The sequence below is a fragment of the Lissotriton helveticus genome, chromosome 1_2 (genome assembly GCF_964261635.1).
Source record: "Lissotriton helveticus chromosome 1_2, aLisHel1.1, whole genome shotgun sequence".
Taxonomy (NCBI): Eukaryota; Metazoa; Chordata; class Amphibia; order Caudata; family Salamandridae; genus Lissotriton; species Lissotriton helveticus.
In genome coordinates this window covers 241,436,626-241,456,061 of record NC_136058.1, presented here as the reverse complement: position 1 = coordinate 241,456,061, position 19,436 = coordinate 241,436,626, and positions in this window count along the sequence as shown.

Genomic DNA, 19,436 nt, shown 5'->3' with positions numbered 1-19,436 from the left:
TATATATTCAAGTAGAATTACTTTGCTTTCTCTTGTTTCATTGGAAAAGATAAATCTTTTTTCCGCTAATGAATGAGAGGTGAGATACTATGTATTTTTGAGTGTTAGCCTCTGTATTTACTACATTTAAATTGCTATCAAAGGCCCTGCTGAAGTGTCATAATAGGCTTTCCTGCCCTTAATCTTGTAAACATCTGAAGTCCTTTTCTCTGTTATGAAATGTGCTTGAGGCACAGCTGCGTTAGGTTCTGCTACCTAGCTTTAATTCTGAAGGCCTTGCAGGATACAGTGTTCAACGAGGCAAACGTGCACATTAGAGACAGTAAATAAACGACTGACCATGTTATATCGTGCCCAGAATCATCTTTAATGGCCTAATGACGCCCTGAAAGGAGGCAATCGTGTTCGTTGATGATTCCCCCTGATTCCCTGGTTGACAGACCAGAGTCGTGGCCTCTGTTGATGTTCATACCGTGCTCTGATAATGGTTGGTGATTCATAAGCTGTTAGGGCAACTCTAGCATGCAGGTGGACATCTGTCAGCTTAACGTCATGAGTAGAAAACAGGACCTTTCACTAAAGAAGTCATTGATTTTTAATTCCAGTCATTTATGGGGCATGCAGTCACAGCCCTGGATGCACTTTGCAAAGGGTGAACTCTAACTGCACACCCCTGACACCTCTTATGGAAAACAGCATTTTGTAAAGAATATGATGAGTGCACTTTTTGTTATAAATAAAGGGAAGGGAATGAGGTGACAAATAATGGGCATCACCTTTAAAATGAAAGGAAGGAAAAGAAAAGAACATAAAAGAAAAGAAAATGAAGGAAAATCATAATATGACTGAAACAGGAAGTGACAGCACTCATCTGAAACCAATCAAGGCTGCTTTGCAAGTCCTCGCCTTTGCCACACAGATTACCTGCCTTTCTGCTCTTCCAGGACAAAGTAAAGAGAAAACAAGCATTCCCAGAACCAATATGTCTGTCTGTTACGTGCTGTCACATAGAAACCTCATTTGTAGTTGCCTGTGTTTGCATGTGTAACTACATTAAAGACAAACCTATTAGGTTTGCCAGTGCTTGTTTGTGAAGCATGCTGAAGTGGTACAGGAAACCTAAGAGAAAAGCAGCATACATCAGAATAAAAACCGCTCTATAAATATAATGTAATCATCCATAAAATGCGAGCACTGTGAACGTAGTTTTTTTATTTTTAATGTATATTCTGCATCAGCTCTAATAAAACATGCACAACTGCAATCAAAAGATTATGGTCAATTATGGCGTGTGAAAAAATAGAATTCTGTGTTACCTTTCGACATCTCGAGGCAGACTTACTAACATTTGACGCAGCGCAACGAAGCAAGGCAACCTGCTGCACTGCCTCAAATGCAGAGGAATGTGCTATTTCTACTAAGATGTGGTGCATTCCTGCTCTCTCTCTACTAACCCTGGGCGTAGTGGGCATAGTGGGGCTTCGTGGAGCTACGTGAAGTGGGCGAGAAACTACGCCCACCTCCGCACTCCGCGTAGCCCCACTACGCACCGCAGGCCTCCCTCCCGCCCTCCCTGAATACTTTAAATTAAAAGTGGAAAAGAATTAAAAGGCACTTACCTTGCCCGCCGCTGCCCGCCGCTGCCCGCCGCGTCCCCGGGGCTCGCTATCTTCATGGCTTCCGTCTTGTGTATCTAATGCGCATGCGCGGGCGACCGCGCATGCGCATTTCTCGTGAGAAATGCGCATGCGCGGCCGCTCGCGCATGCGCATTAGATACACAAGACGGAAGCCATGAAGATAGCGAGCCCCGGGGACGCGGCGGGCAGCGGCGGGCAAGGTAAGTGCCTTTTAATTCTTTTCCGCTTTTAATTTAAAGTATTTAGGGAGGGCGGGAGGGAGGCGGGTGGCGGCCAGCTACGCTCCGTCTGCGGAGCGTGCATAGTGCCGGATTCTACGCCTGCTACGCAAAATGCGTAGAAGCCGGCACTACGCACACTCCGTGCACGGAACGTAGCCGCCCGCCCAGGGTTACTCTCTACACTTGCACAATTGTGGCTGCCGAATGCCGCTACTGCCACCGCTGCACTATGGTGCAAGGGAGCCGGCATTGCAGACAGGATATTTTTGTACAGGAACGGATACCTTCAGCGCAAAAACGATCCTAATTCGCATTTTCCTTTTTCTATGAGTGCTACAGAATGCACCAATGCGAAAGAGAGAAAACCGAGCAGAGATAAATATATTTCTATTCGTTAAGGCTTCCCTGGGAAGGCGTAGCATTTTGATGCATTCTAAGGTGTACTATTATCAGTAAATGTAGGAAATCCGCCAACAACCATGGGTGGATGCATGGGAACACCCACGTTCACCCTTGGAATGCCTATCCAGGGTAGAAGAATGCAAGGCAGCAACTTGTGCTGTCTTGAGTTACTCCAGATTTACTGTGCCATGCGGGGCCATGCGAGGTGCTCTGTGTCACATAGCAAATCTACTTAAGGGATGTTGTGTCCTGCTGGACACAGTATAGTGTTTTAACCAGCGAATCTCACGAGGGCTGGTCCTTACACCCACCCCACACCCATCCAACACAGGCATCACTGGTCAGGTAACCATGCCAATAAAAGAGCCCAAGTGCACACACTTGTGACTAGTTATAAGTACTATACCTAAGTGTCTGTGTTACTTATTTACAAAGTGTGTGGGCCTAGAGCCCACAACTTGACATTGGCGATGGGAGATCTAACCCGCAGGGCATGCAGATTTTCAGCTCACCGCCGTGCCTCATGGGGAATGCATCGGTTAGGCAGCCATCGCCTGCCCTGGAGAGGAGGGTGACCCTTCTTGCTGCGAAGGAAAAGGGGAGGAAGACTGGTCATCTCCAGCACCTCATATGCAAAGGCTGCCATCCACCTGCAGAGAAAGACTATACATCGGCAGGCAACATAATACAGTAAGAGCAGCGCAATTGGCAGGACGCCGATGCCAACATGCCTTAAACCAGGGCTCACACCATGCCATGACCTCTACTGGAGAGGCAGCAAAAAGCCGATCCTGATTGCTGCCATCTGTTCCAGCATAAGGAGCACCCTGCATGCCCAAGGGCACAGTGCTCATTTGGTCATCTCTACACCAAGTGAGGTCTCCAGCTGTTAGAGAGACAACCAACCAAGGAGGACAAGTATGCTAAAGGAACTGCATTCGGTGAACAAGCTAGTCAATGCGGCAGAACCCCAGCACTGTGTGGTCACCTTTGGACCATCAAGGAGAATGTCACTTACAGTAAATGCCTGCTTGCCAGGCAGATGCCATCAACAGAGACGCTGTACAAGCCTGAATGCAGGAAGGGGATCACCTACACCCTAACTGAATAAGCACCACCCTGCAGTGGGCCAGAGACTATGCAGGGAGTGCCCCCAACACTGCCCTAAGACTATGTCACACATCAGCCCATTACAGACATGAGGAGAGCCACACGTCTCCTGGTGGCAAGCTGCCGTCATCACATAAGAAAGGAGACCCTCACATCCCACAGCAATCCTCATTGCACCTGGAATACCTTATAGAGGGAAAACAAAGTATAGAGAGGCGGCAGACAGGATACGCCAAAGCACACCTACTCCACTGCCTTCCAGGAAATTGCTGACGCACATGCGAGAAGAAGCCCAGTCCTACAGACAGGACCGGACCTGTGAGTGATTAAAGACAGGAGAAGATGCGCAGCTCAACTAACATGATGGAGCTTGCAAGAGGTCCCAGTGAGGAGAACTGACAAAACATGGACTGACACCATTCCCACATGGTGAAGGGAACACATGCCTAGAGCCCATGACTTTCAAGGGCTTGAATTGCCTTTTGTGTCACAATGTGTGATGTAAGGGCAACACGAGCCCTTAGTAACTCAGGGCTCTTAAGCATAAAAAACAGACATGCGCCTCTATACTTACCCGCAAAGATCTTTATGAAACAACAAGGATATCTGATCGTGCTGGGTTTTAAACAAGGCCAACACGACAAGGGTGCCAATATAATGGAGCAAGTGTGGCCCATTTGCTTTCTAGAAATGTATTTCTCTTCTCTTCTCACATTGTGTATTAAAAGTGGTTTCCAACATAAAAAACCCTATTGACATTACAAAAATCTTCAAATTCATGAGAAGTGAACTGAACGCCATTGTCTATTATTACCTCATTTGGGGCCCCTTCTCTTATAAATACGAACTATAAGAGGAGGAGGGCGTGGTTGGGCTGATAAAGGGAGAGTAGAAAAAGCAGAAAAAAAACATACCCCCTCAGCACTACTCTCCTTTGTCGTACCGCTGTCAACTCTCCTAATCAGTGCTCCAGGAACAGGAAGCATACAGGCTGAGGCTCCGCTGAGCCAGTCACAACTCTGCAATGCAACGTTGTGGTTGGTCTGCACGCTGTGGTTCAGTGCTCAGCTAGGGAATGGGAGCCGGGACATGTTTTCCGCCTAGATTGTAATGCAGCCTGAGTGGAGAACATGCAAAGTGCACATAACTGTTTTGGTCGGTCCGAGATGGCTGGCCAAACATTCATGCCCAGTTAAGGAGTGCAAACCACTCTGTCATCAGAGCAGCCCCGCTCCGCCCGCAAAGCTGCAGCTGAAAAAACTATGAAGGGGTTCTGCCCAAATAGCCCTCCCAAACGTGGGCTAGGTACATCACAAGGATGAGAAAGTAGAACAAATGGGGTATAGAGGGATCAATTCGACCAAAAACTTTATATACAAGATATATTTAATTACCTTGTAATGTACAATTATTTGTAAAGCAAATGATTTCACAAATTTACAAACACAGATGTACGCATCACAGGACAAGGTGGCACACAACAGCAAAAATAATACATAGATTATACATATTTACAATATATATATACATCATACAAATACATTATATACATTACATAAAAACAAACAATGTGTACCCTACAAAAGGAAAGACTTCGCGGATGGGTGCAGGTTCGAGTGTTTGTTCTTTGGATTTGCCGGTGGCTCTGCTCTATGAGATTGTTTCCAGAAGTAGCTGAATGAAGTATAGACTTACCCCGTGTGAACTGGCATACGCAATTTGGGACATTTTAGTGGACGCCGTCATTTTTGAGGACGTGTACACCAGGTGAGGAAGTTGCCTCGTTCACCTAGGATCCCCATATATGTGGGCTTGACTTTCAAGTACCCGTGTCCTGATGAAGCCTAAAGAAATATTTGGCGGAAATGCGACCGCGACTGGGTCAACACCATTCTAAGGAGTCCCCTAATATTGACTTATTGTGTTTCATTTCTGGCGCCTTCTTCTCTATATTTTTTTTTGTAAAAAGAATTTACAACTTAGGCGCTGAGAGGATTTCCTTTATAGCTTTATATCACTCTAAGGTTATAGTGAATACTGTTTATCCTAATTATTTTTCTTTCCTTTTGTAGGGTACACATTGTTTGTTTTTATGTGCTTCTTCCTCAGGCAGCAAGAAAGCATACCAGCAGATGAACTGGGCAGTCATTCTTGCAACAGGACAGCAGAGCAGATGGGGAGTCCTTCTTGCAGCAGGACAGTTCTACTTGCAGCAGAGCACCAGGAGAGCAGAGCAGCCTTTCCTCCCAGAAGTGACATTAAGAGCAGGGTCTGAGCAGGATTCAATATTTATACCTGGTGCCACTTTCAAGTGGGAGAAGCATCTAGAGTTCCCACCAACAAAAATGTCTGGAATTTGCTGTCTTCTTGCCCTGGTCACAGATTGTCTGGGGGGTCACAATAGACTAGTATGAAATAATTTGTAGGTGTGCTATAGTAGTCCCTATAAAGTGCCAGTATGGTAGGTGATAGCTCCGTACCGCATTCCGCCAGAGATGGTCCATCCTGCCAACACTTAGATCCTATATTGTGGGACTCTCTGGGAGGTATACACACAGGCCAACTGCCAACTACACCTAGTCATGTGACCCAGGAAAAGCTGCAGGCACCAGATGGTGAGGACAAGAAATGCCAACTTTCCAAAAGCAGCCTTTTCAGAATTGTGACTTAAAATTCGACTTTACCATGAAAGAGGATTTCAAATTACGATTCATCAGACACCAAACATGACTTTCCTATCTGCTCCCAATCAAAAGTTATTACTTGTTAAATGTATTAAGTTAACCCAATGTTATCCTAAAGGAGAGGTCAACCTTGCAGTATTGAAAAACAAATTTGAAAACGTTTCACCACCAGGACATGAACAACGTAAAATTACATGTACAACCTGTTAGTTACAATGCACCCTGCACTATGGGCTACCTAGTGCCTACCTGAAGGGAGACATATGTATTAATAAGAAATGTTTAGGCCTGACAAAAGGTTTATTTTGCCAGGTCAAAATGTCAGTTTAAAAGTGCATGCACAGTCTGCGATGGCAAGCCTGCGATGTTTGAAGGGCCACGTAAGTGGAGGACAAAATAAGTGCTGCATGCCAACTAGTAGCATTTAATTTTTACAGCCCCTGGTTAAATGCAGTACAACTTTAAAATCAAATGTGACAATTGGGTGTAAGCCTTGTTTAAAAGAGAGAGTACAAGCACATTAGCACTGATTAGGAGTGGTAAAGTGTATAGAATTCTAAAAGCCAAATAAAACAGGTTCAGAAAAAAGGAGAGATTAAGGCAACAAGTTTGGGGGTGGCCCTGCAGAGAGAACCAAGTCCAGCGTGGGGGCAAACTTCATGTCTGCATACTTGAAGGATCTTTGGGCCCTTATTACCCCCTAACCAAGAGACTTGTGGAGGGAGTCAACAAGACCCTAAAAGGTATGATTATACGGTTGTCTGAGAAACCGATAGATAGTGGGATGTCCTACTGCAATGCCTTTTATTTGTCTATAGGAAGGTACCACAAAAGAGAGTGGGCTTCAGCCCCTTTGAGATTTTGTATGGGCCCACATAAGGCTTGTCTGGCAAGGATGGGAGAAACCTCTGAAGGAAACCAAACAGGACATTGTGAGCTATGTCTTGGGCCTGTGTTTCCATTGTCAGAGGACATGATGAGGGCTAATAAAAACTTAGGGGCATATTAACAAGGGCTTTATCTCTGCTTTTTTGGCTTTAAAAGCCACAGAAGTGGAGATAAAAATATCGCCCTATCAACAACAGGGTGCTAACATGCAAAATCACATGTTAGCACCCTTTTTCAGTACGCTTCCCTTTGCATCTCTAATGAGATGCAAAGTAGGCATTCCAGAGCAAAATAATAGGAGAAATGTTGCTAAGCGACATTGCTCCTATTATCAAGCTTCACGCTAACCCTGTTAGAGACAAAAAAATGCAGCGTTAACCACGGTTAACGCTGCTTTTTTACGTCTGCTAATTTTCAGATTTAGCCGTGTAATCTAATGGGAGGTGGATTACTTGGCTAAATCCACCATGGGCTATTGACAAGGATATCCCTATCCTTGTAATTTTATCGCTGTATTACCAGCGATAACCTCCCAAAATGCCGCTATCGCTGAATTTTTTAGGCGGTTAGTCTTGTTAATAACACGATAACCAGGCGAAATTATCCAGCGATAGCAGGGCTTTAAAAACATTAACGCTAAGGGCCCTTACCGTTAATTTTCCCTGTTCCTTGTTAATATGCCCCTTAGAGGCTAACCAGAAGTTTATTAAGCACTGGTATGACCAACAAACATCCTTTGTGGCATATCATCCAGGTCAGAAATTGTAGGTTATGGAACCTGTTCTCCCATGGCCCTACAAATCAGATAGAATGAACCCTACATGGTACCGGAGAAGATGGGTGAGGTAACCTACCTGATGGACCATTGTAACACAGACACCAACATAAGGTAATCATGTCAGTCCTCTGAAGCCCCACTTTGACAAGGTGGACATTACTATGCTCATGGTCACTGACGGAGGGAGGAAAATCAGACTGAGCATCTCTCAGATCACCTATCCCACAATGCCAAGGATGGTTTAGTGGCTGGAGCAGCACTCTCCCCTGACAAAACAGCAGCAGAGAGACTGTCACCAATTGTTGAGGCAGATTGATGGACTATTCTCCCTGATACCTGGACTGACTCAGGGGTGAAGTTATGACAATAAGACTGATGATAGCTTACCTGTCAAAAACAAAATATTTAAGTTGTCAGATAAAGTAATGGAAGAAGTTTCCAAAATGTTGTCCCTGGGAGTGATTGAACCCTCTAGTAGCCCCTGGGCCAGCCAATGGTGCCCAAAGCCAACCCAAAATTGGGGACTGCCGAACTCAGTCGGGGGGTCACATTGCATTTCAGCTATTGCCATTTGACATTAAAGAAAAGAACAACATTGTTACAAACGAGGTATTAATTCTAACATAAATACCATCAATAGAAGTCTCCTTATGGTTGTCACAGTGGGCCCAATACAAAATAATTTCACCATTTGCCCCAGATCTTTGCATTGCTTTTTAGGGCAGCCTCTGGCCTCATACGCTAGCTTTTCTTGGTGAGCACACCAATTCACCATGCAACGCCAGTGAGATAGCGAGGGTGGGTTGGAGGATTTCGACTTACTATGTCTCCTTTTGCCACTCCCAACAATGCTTGGTCAGCCCTTGTGCCTCCCATGCCCTCAAAGATGCCCAGGAGTAGTGACTTTTGGTGACAGTTCCACTTCTCATCCCAACATCTCAATTAGTTTCTAAGCAATTGCTGCCCAGTAACTCACTATAACAGGACACGTCCAGACCATGGGATAGACATCTTCAGGAGCAGTTGGACACTTAAAACATGTTTCACTTGAAAGGAGGTGCATTTTGTGGAGGTGGAGGGGTTTAAGTAGTCACAGTGTAGATAGTATTCCTGAATTAGCCATAGCCTGGAAAAAATCGTAATAGTGTGAGGGCCATTAAAGTCCTGCCAGTCGTCATCGTCCAGTTGTCCAACCCACTCCTCCCACTGAGCTCGCAGATGTGTTAATGTGTCAGAGTCATTGCTTATCAGTGATTAATAAATTTGAACAATACCACCTTTCGATAATGCACCCATCAGGATTTTGGCTTCCATGGGACTGAATTCCGGAGTGTCGTGTCTGGAGGAATGTGTGCTATCAATGCCTTCCTTACCTGTAAGTAGCTATGGAATTGTGTATGGGACAGAGCATATGTAGATTGAAGTTCTTGACAAAAATACATTCAGGAGCCAGATCAGACATCCCCCAACAGAGAGATGCCTATCTTATCCCAGCAAATAAATCCCTCCTGGCCAGCATCTTCATGTTTCCAGTTCCCTGACCACAAAGGGATCTGCTGGGTGAGCCTAGACTCCCAGCCAATAAACTGGAACGTGGGGCACAAGCTAAGAAAGAACACCCAGGTGACCTCGCAGAGCGTTTGCAGGAGCCGGGTGCCATACATCATCCCCATCACCTCTGCAAACAGATGTGAGGATAACTCTGCTCAATATGCCGGGTCTGACCAACCGCCATAAAGCCAGTCATTTATAACCGAGGTCTCAGAGGCTAGGTAATATAGGTACATGTTGATCAGACCTGAGCCGTCCTCATTTGACATCCATTGACACTTTGCTAGAGCTAGTCGTGGTATGAAGTGGGCCAGAGAATGTACGTCACCAGGGAGTCGATCACCCTGAACCACTGTTGAGGTATTTAACTGCCAGAAATTTTGAATAAGATACCACAACTTTGGCAGGACTAGCATCTTGTAGAGAGTAATTCACCCCGATACGCTAAGTGGGAGAAGCTGTCATTTTTTTAAGTCCGGCTTCACCCTAAGAATCAGTGGTGTAAAGTTAAGAGTCCAAGTCAATTCAGGAGGGGGGCAACGTGGACACCTGTATAGCAAAAACTCAGTCACCGCACTGGTATGGTTTCCTGCCAATCGATGCATTCACGAGAGGGATGAAGTTGAATAAGCATCAAATTTGCAAGATTCACCTGAAGACCAGAGGCCTCCGCAAAGAGCTGAAGGAGGTGAAGACAGCGCAGACCAGTCTCTACAGGATCGGACAGGAATAGAAGGACATCAGCAGCATACAATGTGATACAATCATCGTGTCCTTTGTTCCATTCCCAGCCCGTAGATGTGCATCGTGGAGTATAAGTCGACCCAAGGGTTCAATGCAAGAGCAAAGAGAAGGGGGCACAGGGGGCATCTTTGACTAGTACCTCAGCAAATGGGAAATGGGTCAGAGACAGCACCATTAATCTGTATGTGTGCAGTCGGAATAGAGTAAAGCAGTTTGGTATAAGTGCAGAAGCGAGGGCCCAGACCCACCCTCTGAAGAACCTGAGCCATGCATGTCCTGTCCACCATATTAAAGGCTTTCTTGAAGTCCCCTACAACAAAGCCAGATACTGCAAGACAAGATGTTGACAAGGTAAGGCTACATGGAGGCGTCTAAGACAGGGCTGCGTGCTCTTGGTCGAGATGCAGCCGTCTTGGTACAGATGTATGGGTGTGGGGAAGACCGTTTTTAGACGTGCAGTCTGAATCATGGCAAAGATTTTTTCTCTCCATTAATAAGGGAGATGGGTTGATATGCCAAACAGTCAGTGGATGGAGGGCTTGTTTTTGTAATGACCACAATAGAGGCCATGTCGATTTCTTATGACCAACTTTGGTGACCTCAGAGTAAAAGGCAAACAAGTGTGGGGAGAGGATCTCCCTGTATTTGCTATATGGAATTCTGTGAGTAATCCATCAGGACCCGGTGTCTTTCGAGTTTTAGTGCAAATCCCGCAGTGGAGATCTCTTCAACCATGAGGTTTGTTCCAGGGTCTGCCTCTCACCTTGTGACACTCGAGGCATCGAGACATCATTTAAAAGTGGGCAGTCCAGTTCAGCTTGCGGCCGTGGGACCACAGCGTGTAGACTATAATCGTAGTCTGCAAACGCCCACACTATGCCCAGTGTAGAGCATTGGAGGGTACGTGCAGTAAAAATTATCTTAGGAATCTCTCGCGTGGTCATGGGTCGGGTAGCTAGCCAGTATTGTAATTTGACATTTTTGTCACCCCATTCATATATCCCTGCAGTGGATGCATGCCACACTTGTCTCTCCGCCTCCAGCGATAGAAGGTGACTCTCAGCCCGGGTCATTTCAAGCTGACGGCAGCCTCCCCCAGGGGTCTTCAGGGATTTGGCCTCCAACTGAAGGGATTTGGCCTCCAGTTTGGTTATCTGTTGGAGTTTATCTCTCTCTCTCTCTCTCTCTCTCTCTCCCACGAAGGATACTTTGACGTGTCCTCTGATAGTAGCTATACAGCCTGCTCATAATGTGCTGGCTGATTTCACTGTCCCCTCTTTGGCCTGGAAATACAGCTGGAGATTGTCAGCTAATGCTCAGAAGTATGTGTCTTTCCAGAGATACAATGCGTTTAATCACCACACTGGGTGCTGAGCAGTAGCCCCAGAGCATAGGCAGGCAAGCACAAGGGCATGATTGGATATACCCCAGGAAGAATCTGACACCCGAAGGCAATCCGTGGCCGGTAGGAGGATAAGATCTATTCGTGCATGGGAGTGACAAGCTGCTGAGGTATGAGTGTACTGTCACAGTGTAGGGATCCAGGGGCTACCTTGCTTATCAAAGCTTTCTTCAAGTTTAAATACATCAATGGGGGCTGTATTTGGATTGGTATCTAGAGTTGGTAAAAACCAATCCTGCCCTTATTGGAGTGCATAAACTTAAGTGCGTAACTTTTGGTGTTTCAATATGGGGGTATCAGGACTGGCCTAGTTTACAGCCAGAAGAGAATTGCTTTTGTAAACAGTTGCTTGGGGTTGGTCCTGGTTGTCCTCATTTCTGTTTACATGAGGAATTGGGCCTGGGTGTTGTGGAAGATCGCATCAAACTTGCACCACTTCTTCTCTGCATTGAGGTGTAGGGGAACACACATACTGAATTTAACAGGGAGATTATCTCTGATTGTTTTGCATGTGACTTGGGTCATACAATCCCCTCCATGGTTAAAGTATATATATGAAATCCTGGGAAGGCCGGAGTTGCTTATAACCCCTAATGCTCTCACTTATCCTGACAAAGGTCAGCAGCCCAGAATTGTCCGGTGCTATGAGTATGGTGAAATTGGACACTACAAGGGGGGTCCCAAGTGTCGCTAGAGAGCACCACAGCCCACTGGAGGTAAAAACCCTGGGGTGGCTAGTGTAGCGCTTGGGGAGGAGCTGTCCCTAGATAATGGGAGTGAGGGGGCAGGGCTTGTCCTAGTGTCTCTGGGAAACCGTGAGATAACTCCTAAGGTCAACGTGCCCTCCAATACTACTAAGTATAGGCAGTGGGTCACCCTCAATGGTCAGGGGGTAGAGGCCCTGAGGGATACAGGTGCCAGCATGACTATGGTAAGGAGTCAGCTGGTGTCCCCAGAGCAAATAATTCTCAACGCATTCCATCCAGTTGTGATGGCTGACAACAGGGAGGGTCACTATCCCGTAGCGCAGATTCCATTTGAGTGGGGAGGGGTTTCTCGCCTTTTAAGATTTGCTATGAGCCCTGCCATGCCAGTGGACTGTCTGTTAGGGAAAGACCTTGAGCACACTGCCTGGAAGGAGGTAGAGCTCAAAGCACATGTGTAGATGCTGGGGTTACCAGAGTGGATCTGTGCTACCACACGGTCCATGGCTGCCTGGAAAGCGAGTCAACCAAGGCTGGAGCCTGGATAAATGGCCCAGCCAGCTGCTAGAAAGGGAGGAACCCGAGGGCGTAGGAAGCCCGCCCCGGGGTGCTCACCCCATGAGATGGATGGGGCACCTGAGGAGGTTGCACCGGAGTCCACGGAGGAGGATGTTGCTCCCTTGGGAGACCTACCTACCCCTGCAGAGTGGCAGGTGGAAGGAGGGCCCACCAGGGAGGAGTTTTGCCAGGCACAGAAGGAATTCCCCACCCTTGAGGGCATGAGGCGACAGGCCGAAGCCCAAGCTGCAGGCGATGCCTCCGCAAAGTATCACATTTACTGGGAGGATGGGCTCCTTTATAGTGAGCCCAAGGCTCCTGTGCATGGGTCATCCAGGGGCTGGGTGGTCCCCAAGTGCTACAGGGCCTTTCTTTTGGAATTGGCTCATGAGATCCCGTTGGCAGGACACTTGGGCCAAGACAAGACCTTTGCTAGGCTTTCCCCACATTTTTATTGGCCACAGATGAGGATCTCCTCAGATACATTCTGCAGGACCTGTCTGACCTGCCAAGCTAGTGGGAAAACAGGGGCTAAGCTGAAGGCTCCCCTGGAACCACTACCTCTCGTTAGCACCCCTTTTGAGAGGGTGGGCATCGACATTGTTGGGCCTATGGATCCACCGGCTTCTTCTGGTCACAGGTTTATCCTGGTCCTGGTGGACCACGCCGCCCGGTACCCAGAGGCTATTCCTCTGAGAACCATCACTGCACCTGCAGTGGTCCGGGCCTTGATGGGGATTTTTACTAGAGTGGGTTTCCCCAAAGAGGTGGTGTCCGACAGGGGCACCAATTTTATGTCAGCCTACATGCAAGCCATGTAGGAGTATGGGGTTACTTATAAGTTCTCTACCCCTTACCACCCACAGACCAATGGTCTCGTGGACAGATTTAACAAGACCCTGAAGGGCATGATCAGGGGTCTGCCTGAGGGCCTGAGGAAAAAGTGGGATATCCTCTTGCCCTATCTGTTGTTTTCCTACAGGGCAGTACCACAGAAGGGGGTGGGTTTCAGCTCCTTCGAGCTCTTGTACGGTCACCCTGTTAGGGGACTTCTCAGTTTAGTGAAGGTTGGGTGGGAGAAGACTCCAAGGAGGCTTCCCCAAGATGTAGTGAGCTACATGCTGGCCTTCCGCAGCCAAATGGCTAAGTTGTGGAAGCAAGCTTCTGACAACTTAGAGGCCAGCCTGGCGGGGAGGAAGGAATAGTACAACCAGAATTCTCACCCTGCTGAGCTAGAACCTGGAGAGAAGGTGTGGGTCATGGAGCCTGTGGATCTCAGTGCCCTCCAAGACCGCTGGACTGGCCCTTATCAGATATTGGAGAAGAAGGGTAAGGCCACTTACCTTTGTGGACCTTAAGACCCCAGGCAGCCCCACAGGGTAGTACACGCCAACCGCCTCAAACCCCATGAGAGGTCTGAGCTCACCTTACTGATGGTGACTGATTGGGCCGAAGAAGAGGAAAGTGAGCCTCTACCGGACCTCTTTGCTTTCCAAGAGAAGGATGGATCGGTGGAGGGAGTGGTCCTCTCTCCATCCTTGACTCCTGAGCAACAGAGGGACTGCCGCCAGCTCCTGGGGCAGTTCTCCTCAGTGTTTTCCCTTATCCCTGGGATTACCCACCTGTGTACCAATGATGTGGACACAGTGGACAGCCCCCTGTCAAGTCCAAGTCTTACAGGCTGTCAGATAAGGTGAAGGCCAGCATCCAGAGTGAAGCCACTAAGATGCTGGAGTTGGGGGTAATAGAGCCCTCCAACACCCCTTGGTCCAGTCCGGTGGTTCTGGAACCAAAAGCTGCCCCACCGGGCACCAGAACTTAGGTTCTGTGTGGATTACAAAGTCCTGAACTCTGTGACCAAGACTGATGATCATCCTATCCCTAGGGCGGATGAGCTCATTGACCGACTGGGGGCTGCCCGATACCTGAGTACCTTTGACCTCACGTCAGGGTACTGGCAGATCACCCTAACAGATGGTGCCAAGGAGAGGTCTGCCTTTTCCACCCCAGAGGGCCACTACCAGTTCAGAGTGATGCCCTTTGGACTGAAAAACGCTCCTGCCACCTTCCAGCGGCTGGTGAACCGGGTCCTCTCCAGTTTAGAGGCCTTCTCTGCTGCCTACCTGGACGACATAGCTGTCTTCAGTAGCAGCTGGGAGGACCATCCGGGTCGCCTCCAGGAAGTGCTTCAGGCCCTGCAGCAAGCAGGCCTGACATCAAAGCCAGCAAATGCCAGGTAGGACAGGGGTCGGTAGTCTACCTATTACACTTGGTGGGCGGGGGCAAGGTGCAGCCCCTACAGGAAAAGATAGAAACCATCCTGGCCTGGGAGCCCCCCAAAACACAGACTGAGGTCATGGCATTCCTGGGCCTCACAGGATACTATCGCAGATTTGTCATGGGTTATGGCACTAGTATCAACCCTTCTAACCACTTCAATGACCCGCTGCGACCTTCCATTTTCAAAGAAATCAAGAACGTACTCATCCCCACCTCGATAAGCATTGTAAACGCTTCTCTATCACAAGGCACGATCCCTGACTGCATAAAGCCACTCAGGTGTCACCTATAATAAAAAAAAACAATGCAGATAAAGCTGACCTCAATAACTTTCACCCTATCTCCATCATCCCCACCCTAGCTAAACTCCTAGAAAAATGCGTACAATCCCAACTTTGTGCTCACATAGAAAACTTCCAACTCCTAGATCAGCATCAATCAGGCTTTCAGAAGGGGCACAGTACCGAGTCGGCTTTCATTCACGTTATGGATGATATCTTAAAAATGCTTTACCAAAAGGAGTCATGCCTCCTAATCCTCCTTAACCTTTCCTCCGCATTCGACTCGGTTAATTATGACAACCTCCTATCCATTCTGAAGAGTAGGATGGGTTTCTCTGGTCAGGTGCTACAATTGTTCTCGTCTGCCAAATCCTTCGGAATCACCCTGGACAAACACCTGAATATGAAAAATCACCTCAGCAATGTGTGTAAGAGAGTTATTCACTTGATGAGGACACTTAGAAACATCAAACCATTCCTCACACAATCCATCTTCAAGCAGGTGGTCCAAAGGCTTGTCTTGCCAAGGATTGACTACGGCAGCGCTACTCTCTGGGTCCTTCCCAAATACACCCTGGCTATATACCTGTTTATTGTATTACTCATTCTGTCTTATTTGCCTTGTATTTATGTGATTATTCCTTGTTTTGTTTTTTTACTCAATATCATCATTGCTTTTATGTCCTTCCTTTGTAAAGCGCTCTGAAATCCTTCGGGATCTTGTTCGCGGTACATAAAACTATATAAATATATAAATAAAATAAAGTAAGGCGGTTGATTGCAAATGATTGAAACTTCTAGTGTCCCTTCTAAAATTTGGTTTGTTCAAAGTATTTGAAAATGTTGGAGATTTATTCCAGCAGACACCCACCTTTGTTGGTCGGGGCCAGGGTACCATTATTGATTATATTTTTGTCACTGAGGTTCTGAGCCAGTCTGTACTACTGGGGGTGGGGGGTGGGGGTTAAGGACTTGAGAACAGTGACCATACCCAAATAAAATTGGCACTTGCGGTACCTTACTGCAGGCACCCCATACATTTTTAGAGCCGACTGACCTGGGTGTCAAGGACAATGCACTTAAAATGAGTTGAAGTAGAGCCCATTTTCTGTCTATGTTAACTACTCTGGTGAGATCCAATCATGGACAGATTGTGGATTGTCTACTCACAGATAACCCACCATCCTATGATATTTTACTAGCTCTTGGAAAATGGAATCATTATGTGAGGAATCTGATCATTTGGAGTCGCAGACCTGTAAGAAGCTGTTACCCAGGCAGGTTTGAACAGCTCATGTTCAGCTGCTAATAAAAGGTTATGCCTTGCACTTTGTTGTAACCCCAGGAATAAAGCAATGGTGGCAGTTGCTAGACTTGAGTATAAGCAAGCTATTAGAAATAGAAAATCTTGGATCAAGATAGAAATGTGTGAGAATCTGGTATGGGCATGTAAAAAGAAGGATATTAAGAAATGTTGGGATGAGTAATATTACCCCTGAATGCTGGCTAGAACATTTCAGGGGGATTTATTCCAATGAGGATACATGGGTAAGGATGAGATGGCTGATGATCCCCACTTTCCCCTGAAGATTAGTTTCCAACTTGAAGAAGTGGTAATGGCTATCAGATATAGTCCATCTAATAGGGCCCCTTGTCCTGATGGGGTACATATGGACCCTCTATAAAGAGAGTATAGCCCTGTGAGCACCCATTATCACTAATGATCTTAATGCCGCCGTCTCCCAGGAAATACCTGCTTCATGGCAAACAGCTTGTATGGTACCTGAAATGCAACAGGAAGGATTACCAATGCTATAGACCAATATCATTGTTGTACTCTTTGGTCAAGATTGTGGGGTGTATTATCTTACATAGAATTGAGAGTTGGGCCCAAGAAGACAATGGGGCATATTATCAAGGACCAGTGTTACAATTATCGTCATTTTATCTGCCAGAAACTGCCGATAAAATGGCGATAATGAGCTTGATAATACGCCCTTGTTAATTCCCATAGAAGCCCATGTTAACACAAGAACATGGGCTTCTATGGGAATTAACAAGAACGTATTATCAAGCCCATTATCGCTGTTTTATCGGCAGTTTCCTGCCGATAAAACGGTGATAATTGTAACACCGGTCCTTGATAATATGCCCCAATATTCTCCGTTTTGTGCAGTGTGGGTCCTGGGAAGGATTGGGAACGCAAGAGCAGTGTTTAAATGTACATCTTTTAATAGGGAAATATGTGATCGCTAACCTTGTCCTTGCTCTTATGGACTTTAGCAGTGCCTTCGACTGCAAAGCATTTCTCTAAACTCAGTGGTATTTTACATAACCTAGATCGGCCCAACTCGATAGTCGAATTTTTACAGGTGTTGCATGAGGGGGTTATTAGTGCATCAGTCAAATATGTTTTAGAGGAGAGAGTGCTGAGTTTTTAAATATGTTTTAGGGTTATTCAACAGGGATGTGTTTTAGCTCTTGTTTTATTTCTTATATATATTAATGGGATGTGCCCTTTCCTGGTATCAGAAGGGAGGGATCTCCCAAAAGTGAAAGCTAACTATGTGCCAGCTCTACTATATGTGGATGGCACAGGCCTCCTTTGTGAACACCCAAAAGACTGCAGGTCCTTATTGATGCTTTTCTGAATACATGGATGATCTAGATCTTGAAGTTAATATATCCAAAATTCATTATATGATGTGTGGTATGCCTCAGCTCAAAACCAGGCCTATGTTGATAAAAGGGCAAACTATTTAGTGAGTGAATGTGTTCTTGGATTTAAGGGTAACTTTTCCCTCTACGAAGCCAAGTGTGCTTATTCAACTAGAAAGTCGATGAGCCCTTGCAGACCTGTGGCCTGATGGGACACCGGTAGAGTCAACGTCAGGATTGAGGACTGCATTAAAATCACCACCCACCACCATGATACCATCAGTGAGTGCCCAAATTCGATTTTTGAGGGTTTGAAAGAGCAACGCCGTCACAGGGGGAGGAACATAGAGACAGAGGAGATTCAACCCATGACCCTCCATCTCACCCTCAAGGACAATGTAACAGCTCTGGGGATCAGATGTCACATGTTTGATTATCATAGGGAAGAACCAATGGACGAGAATCGCTACCCCACGAGAGCCTTGTCTGTAACCAGCATGATAGACTCTTTCATAACCCTGACGGGGCAATGAGACAGTCTCTCGTCCAGTTTGGCGAGGGTAAGAACAACAGGCCCTCCAAGTGCATGATGTCCAATGCAGGCCTGAGAGAGGCAGTTTTGATCCAAGACAACTGTCATGTCTCTTGCAGTTGCAACTCAGACGTGTCCGAGTCCGGGCTTGTGAACCTGCATCTCTTGTAGGAATGTGTCCAGATCTTCCATTGCATCTTGGCAGATACGGGCTTTTGCAGCAAGCATGGGTCCTCTATGGGATGAGGAGATTAGTTCAGGGGAAAGAGCTGCCTCTCCTCAGTAAGCCAATTCAATGCGCCACAGGCATGTAAAAAATGTGTTTTACCTTCATAGATCACCTTCAACCATGTAGGGAATAGGAGCATGTAGGAGAGGTTGAGAGTTTCAGTTTCTGCTTGACCACCGCATAAGAACATCTTTTGGTCTGCACCTCTCTAGTATAGTCAGAGAATATTAGCATCTTAGAGTGTGTGCAGTGCAGGTCTCGGAAGCGTCCCATCTCACAATAGATGGAATTCCAGTCCCAAAAGTTGAGGATGCGGCCAATCATGGGTTGATATGGGGTTCAGGGGGTGATTGGCACCTAAGACCAGTGTGCCCTCTCTACTACAACCCAGATAGGTAACTTCTCTGCTGGCATCCATGACTTTATCCACTCTTCCAGGAACTCAGTAGGATGCAGCATCTCCATTCCTTCCGGAAAGCTAATAAATCTCAGGTTATGGTGCCACGATCTATTTTCAGCATCTTCTGCTTGATCATGCAGCTACGCAGATTGGGTCAGAAGGCGGGAGACCTTGGTCTTGAGGTCCGTAATCTCATCCTCCACTGTTGAGAGATGCCCTTCAGCTTTGGAAATTCTGCCTGTGACATTGTGCGAGTTTTGGCGCAGAAGCGCCACATAAACACAGACTTCACCTATCTTGGTCACCACTGCTGCTTGGGAAGTATGGATAACCTGAAGGATTTACGTGAGATCCCCAGTAGCAGTAGCCAAGTTA